The sequence below is a fragment of the Atractosteus spatula genome, chromosome 3 (assembly GCF_055471065.1).
Source record: "Atractosteus spatula isolate fAtrSpa1 chromosome 3, fAtrSpa1.hap1, whole genome shotgun sequence".
Taxonomy (NCBI): Eukaryota; Metazoa; Chordata; class Actinopteri; order Semionotiformes; family Lepisosteidae; genus Atractosteus; species Atractosteus spatula.
This window is the reverse complement of record NC_142708.1, coordinates 59,340,552-59,346,804: the sequence shown is the minus strand read 5'-3', so window position 1 is coordinate 59,346,804 and position 6,253 is coordinate 59,340,552.

Sequence of the window (6,253 nt, the reverse complement as noted above, 5' to 3'; positions counted from 1 at the left end):
ATTGAGTATCAAGTGTCATTTCATTATTGTTATTGTTAACCTTTCAGTTTAACAAAGTACAAATTACATACTAAAATATCCTACTATTATACATTCTATAAATAACATATTAGATCATTTTAAATCCCATCCCATCCTTCGGATGATACGTAAAACCGAGGTCCTGACTCTCTGTGGTCATTAAAAATCCTAGGGCGTTTCTCGAAAACAGTAGGGGTGTAACCCCGGTGTCCTGGCCAAATTTCCCATTGGCCCTTTTCAGTCATGGCCTCCTAATAATCCCCATCTATGAATTGACTTCATTACTCTCCTCTCGTCCACTAATAGCTGATGTGTGGTGAGCGTTCTGGTGCACTATGGCTGCCGTTGCATCATCTAGCTGGATACTGCACATTGGTGGTGGTGGAGGGGAGTCCCCATTATCTGTAAAGCGCTTTGAGTGGAGTGTCCAGAAAAGCTTTGAGTGGAGTGTCCAGAAAAGCGCTATATAAGTGTAAGCAATTATTATTATTATAAATGCTGATAAACTGAAAAAAAATTCCATACCATAAAAAGATAATTTAAGTGAATATAATTAAGTACACAAACACTACATATAATAATAATCTTAACAAACTGCATTTACAGTATATACTGTACTGTAGCACTGTTCATCCAAAAGGATCCTATGATGCTTTACACATAGGATATGATCCAATTAAGTGTAGCACACACCTGGTTTTCATGTACCAGTCATTATAATAATAATTGCTTACACTTAAATAGTGTTTTTCTGGACACTCAATTCAAAGAGCTTTACAGGTAATGGGGACTCCCCTACACCACCAACAATGTGCAGCATTGCCAAAACGCTCACCACACATGAGCTATTAGTGAGGAGGAGAACAGAGAAATAAAGCCAATTCATAGATGGGGATTATTAGGAGGTCATAATTGATAAGGGCCAATGGGAAATTTGGACAGGACGCTGGGGTTATACCCCTACTCTTTTCAAGAAAAGCCCTGGGATTTTTAATGACCACAGAGAATCAGGACCTCGGTTTACGTCTCATCCGAAGGACAGCACCTTTTTTTAGAGTATAGTGTCCCTGTCACAACACTGGGGCATTAGCACCCACACAGACCACAGGGTGAGCGCCCCCTACTGGCACCTCTAACAACTCTTCCAGCTGCAACCTTAGTTTTTACCAGGAGGTCTAAGGAAAAAGGAAAATATCTTGGTAGGTATTTCATATCACCTGGAGTTACCTATGCTGTTAAGGTCATCACAGGGCAATGCATACTCTAGAAAACTGAACCAATATGTGTGTCTTACCAGCTTGTGTTTATGACTTGATCTTCAGTACCAAAGAACAACCATGTTGTACATTATTACTAGTATAACATACTTAAGTCATATTCATACACAGAAGCAATTCATAGGCATTCCGATAATCCACATCTAATGGATAAATCTAAAAAAATGTGAGGTGTAAGATAATACAATAATAATTCTTATATTTAGAACGTACATACTAAGGGAGTTCTGAAGTCTAAAATAAGGTCCTTTAAATACCTTAGCCAAAAGGTCAGATGGATAAACCGGATTTTATTAGTCCTCATACATATACAAATGATTAAGCGATGAACTTAACTCCAATGAGACATACAGAGCTCAATTAATGATGCTCACTACTCATAATAGTGCAAAAGAGATACATTTCCTTTGATACACCCAGAGATCAGTAAGAACACCTACAGCAGATTAGCTAAGCATGGTTATGGCAATACTACATAAGAATATTTTAGACTGATTTTTGCTAAAGCTATTCAATGTAAATTATTAATGGTAGTTAGTGCTTGGTTGATTTCTGCTTGTCTTCATGTGGACTGAAGTTCATTGCTGCTGCTTTAAATTTACTGATTAGTAGAACCATGTGATTGTGAGAGCCTGTGCAACTCAAAGCAGACATTCGGAGATTCATGGTTCTCCTGTTTTTTGCTGTTGATGATGCTTATGTGACTGAGTTGGTAACTAAACTGAAATAAACTGCCTGTGTCTTGGATCCTGTTCTCATGGCTCTACTCAAAGCTAGCTTCTCTGCCCTTTATCAGTTTGTTTCAGATTTGTTGTCTGTAGAATACACGATACATTGGTTCTCGAGGAAATTTAGAGTGGATCTCCTTAAAAGCACTTAAAAGACACTTAATAATCATGTTATCTTAAGGTGTTATTACATGACTATAGCCCAACTCTTAATCTGAGAATTTCTGATTGAAGTCTTCATATTCTGCCAAAGAATATGTGAGTGGGTTAGACTACCTGTATGCAGCATTACATCTACAGTATGGAACTCACTGCCCCAAAAGTATTGGAGACTCTGCTACTATCTGTTTAAAAACTTCACAGTAAATGAGACTGGTGAGCTGTTCACTTGGTTTGGTCAGAGTCAGGATCAGCAAATAACTGATCAGTGTGGGGAACAATATATTTTATGTTTGCAAGGATTTTGATACTAATTTGTACTAATTTACTAATTGTACTAATTTAATGTTCAATTATTTAAATTTAAGGACAAATCCAGAATCTTGTCTCCTGAAACCAAGTCTCCCAAGGATCACGAAGTTACAATGTCACTTATTCATAAAACATGCAATAGACATTTTAACTTAAAGCCAACTCACAACTGGCAACCCACTGAAGCTAAGCAGGTGTGAGCCTGGTCAGTACCTGGATGGGAGACCTCCTGGGGAAAAAAAAAGGTTGCTGCTAGAAGAGGTGTTAGTGAGGCCAGCAGGGCGCGCTCACCCGGCGGTCCAGGTGGGTCCTAATGCCCCAGTATAGTGACGGGGACACTATACTGTAAATAAGCGCCTTCCTTCGGATGGGACGTAAAACCGAGGTCCTGACTCTCTGTAGTCATTAAAAATCCAAGGGTGTTTCTCGAAAAGAGTAGGGGTGTAACCCCGGCGTCCTGGCCAAATTTCCCATGCCTCCTAATAATCCCCCTCTGAATTGGCTACATTACTTTGTTCTCCTCCCCCCCTCCCACTCCGACGGCATTCGAAGCGACGCGCCGGTTGGAGTATTTCTCGGTCGCAGTTAATGGCAACGTCAGCTCAAAGATTTGGTTCAAACCACCAAATGGAGACGGGCGTGCCGACAAGCGGACCCTGCTGATGCGGGATTAACGCTAGGAAAGAGAGAGACATTTTAATTTAAAGGAGACAGTTTGACTGTGACAGCTCTTTGGTAGTGGTAATAGAAGTAGGAGGGGTGGTTATGATGAATTAAGTGTATTTATTTATGTACACTAGGTGGCAGTATTCCCAAAGCAAAGACCAAATCAACGACGGCCAAAATGTGAATTAAGAGTGGAAGCACAGCTTGCGTGGGTCCTAGAACTTGTTACCTCTTTTACTTTTCCAAGGGAAGAGGAGGGATTGACATCTTCTTGTTCTGCCACTAGGTGCCCATCAAAGCTGGGCCCAGGTGCAGTTACATCCATCACTTCCTTTGATGAAGCATCAGATGTAGAGTAGCACTTTTCTAAATATTAGGGTATAGCAATCATGTAGATGTATGGACTTTTATTTTAGAATACAATAACTGCTGTCTGTTTGGAGTTTAGGTGGTTTAGCAGACATAAAGACATGAATGAAGTTGTATGTTAAGACTGAATTTGATACACTTGTTTCTGTTGAAAGTAATGTTTATATCTTCTTCTAAAACTGAGATGTATGTCCCATTTTCTGACAAAGATAGACTGTCAAATATTTAAAACACCATTATAACACTAAACACTAACTCTTGGACAAAATTTTAGAATCACCCATCCTTCCATTTTCTAACTGCTTTATCCAATTGAATGTCACAAGGGAACCGGAGCCTATCCCGGCAATAAATGGGCACAAGGCAGGCTACACCCTGGATGATATGCCAGTCCATCACAGCGAGCACACAGACAAACCTACACTAAAAGAGGAAACCAGAGCATTTCAGAATCACCCTAATTGTAACGTTAGTTCCTGTGTGTTAAGAAGAAGGTTGTGTTCAGTTTGTTAGGGATTCCCTAAATTTCAAAGGGACCATCCAGATACTGCAGAGCTTTCTATTCCAGAGATGAATCCGTTTCTAAGAAAGGTATATTTCACACTGGAAGGAAGAATATTGAACCAATTAGAAAATTAGGAGATACTGCCTTTCACTCTGAAAATAAAAGAGTGATACCCTTTAACACCCTGTTATAAACCCTTATTCTACTGGGGCCTTCACTCATTAACAGTTAAGCAGCTTCAGTAGTACCTCACCTCTCTGGCATGTTATTGGCAAGGCACACCAGCTACTGGTGTGTTCATCTGCCAGCAACAATACTCTGGAGGGAGGGATAGCCAAAGAGTAAAAGATTTAAATTGTATTGAGTGGGACGGTGTCTAAGTTTAAGAAGTTCCTTGAAACCTGCTCTTCTGAAGGAGCCAATAAAAGCAGAAGGAACAAAGGCACATCAGGGTTTACTAGACATCACAGGGATTTAACATGGGCACCAGGAAACTGAACCCTGCACTCATAAAATATGTCTGCCATTGAATGCAGGAAAAATACCTTAATTATGGCAGTAAGGTTCTATGGACAAAAAGCAAAATTAATATGCTATTCCCTTCAAGAAAAAAATAGTATTTTCTTTTCAAACAATATGTGTGTACAGTACTTTTGAACCAGTTAAGTCTATAGTATTTGAATTGAAAATACTGCCACATAAAACATACCAAGGGAAAAAAAAGTAATAAAAAACAAACCATACTGGAATATTCTCACAACGTGCAGTGCCCCATAATATAATGAGAATGAGCATTACAATGTAAAGGCAATATAGCACGGTACAAATACAGCTCTTACTTAAACACACTGACATGGGAAAGTGCTAAAATAATCAGAACTACTTCAGACTTTTAAAACATAGATAAAATGTTAATGTAAAATAAGATAAAATATAATGTAAAATATTTTATCTTATTTTCTGCTGTTTTACAAAGCTCGAAAGGTTTTGCTGCTTTTAGAAGATTTTGTCCTCACTACTAATAGCCAAAGTATAAATGATGCAGTCAGAAAGACACTTATACTTCATTTGATTGGAATCACCAAATATTTTAACCTATTTCAAAATGACCATTTAGAATTCTCTACTGCCAAATGACACCCCCACTGCAAATACCCTTGTGACAGTGTGGGAGGACTACTGGATGAGTGTTTTTGCATGAAACTGGTATCGCTTTTCATTCTGCTATCCGTGCACTACCTGACAAGTAAGTAAGCACTGAACGAAGGAGTGATGACCATCTTACATACTGTATACGATTGTGTAATTAGAAAGTCACAGGGGAGATTATGGTGTAACAGGACAAAGATAACCTGTTTTATCTAAATCCATTTAATCCTGCTGATGCTCCGCCAATTCTATGGTACCACTGGAGGAATCCCAATCAAAGCTCAGTCTGTATTGCAGACAACTGCCTGACTGGTTGATGCATCTTAATAAGGTATTCATGCTCTGCTATAATTTTACTTTATAATTTAAACTAACAATTAAATGAAAAACTCTTCAAACAGAAGAATGATAAACATTACAATTTTACAGAGTTAGTGAAACTTTTATTCATCAATGTACCTAGTATTGGTGACAAGAAATGCTGCTGAATTGATCTAAGTAATGCAATATTATACAATAAAAGCATGATGGAGGCCAGGATATTTTTAATTTACAATCCTGTCTCAACAGGACCTTGATACAGTACCACAACCATGCTATTCTAATATTGAGATATGCAAATAACTTCAAAAATCAGAATTTGTGAACCTGGTACAGCTGTGGCATAACAAAGAATATTATATATACAAACCTCAGCTAGCTAAGAATATTATAGAGAATAAAATCAATCCAGGTAAATCAAGGTTCTTTTCCTTCTATACTGTAGCTTTCACATGACAGCTGTTTGCCTGACTTGACTTAACTAACCACAATGTGCACAACCCAGACATGAATCACACTGGCTGATGCTCATGGGGTGAACTTAAGTGACACCTGGAGTTGAAAAGACCTCAGCCAGCAGATCTGACCTTTAATAATCAAATCCTCAAGAAATCTCCACTCAGAATAGAAACTATCTGCACGTGAATCACACCCAGAACACATATACTGTTTACAGTATGGAAAGCATACTGCCATTTCAGGTTTTTGCAAATTTTATTTAAGGTGCCTTTGTAAAAAGTACTGTA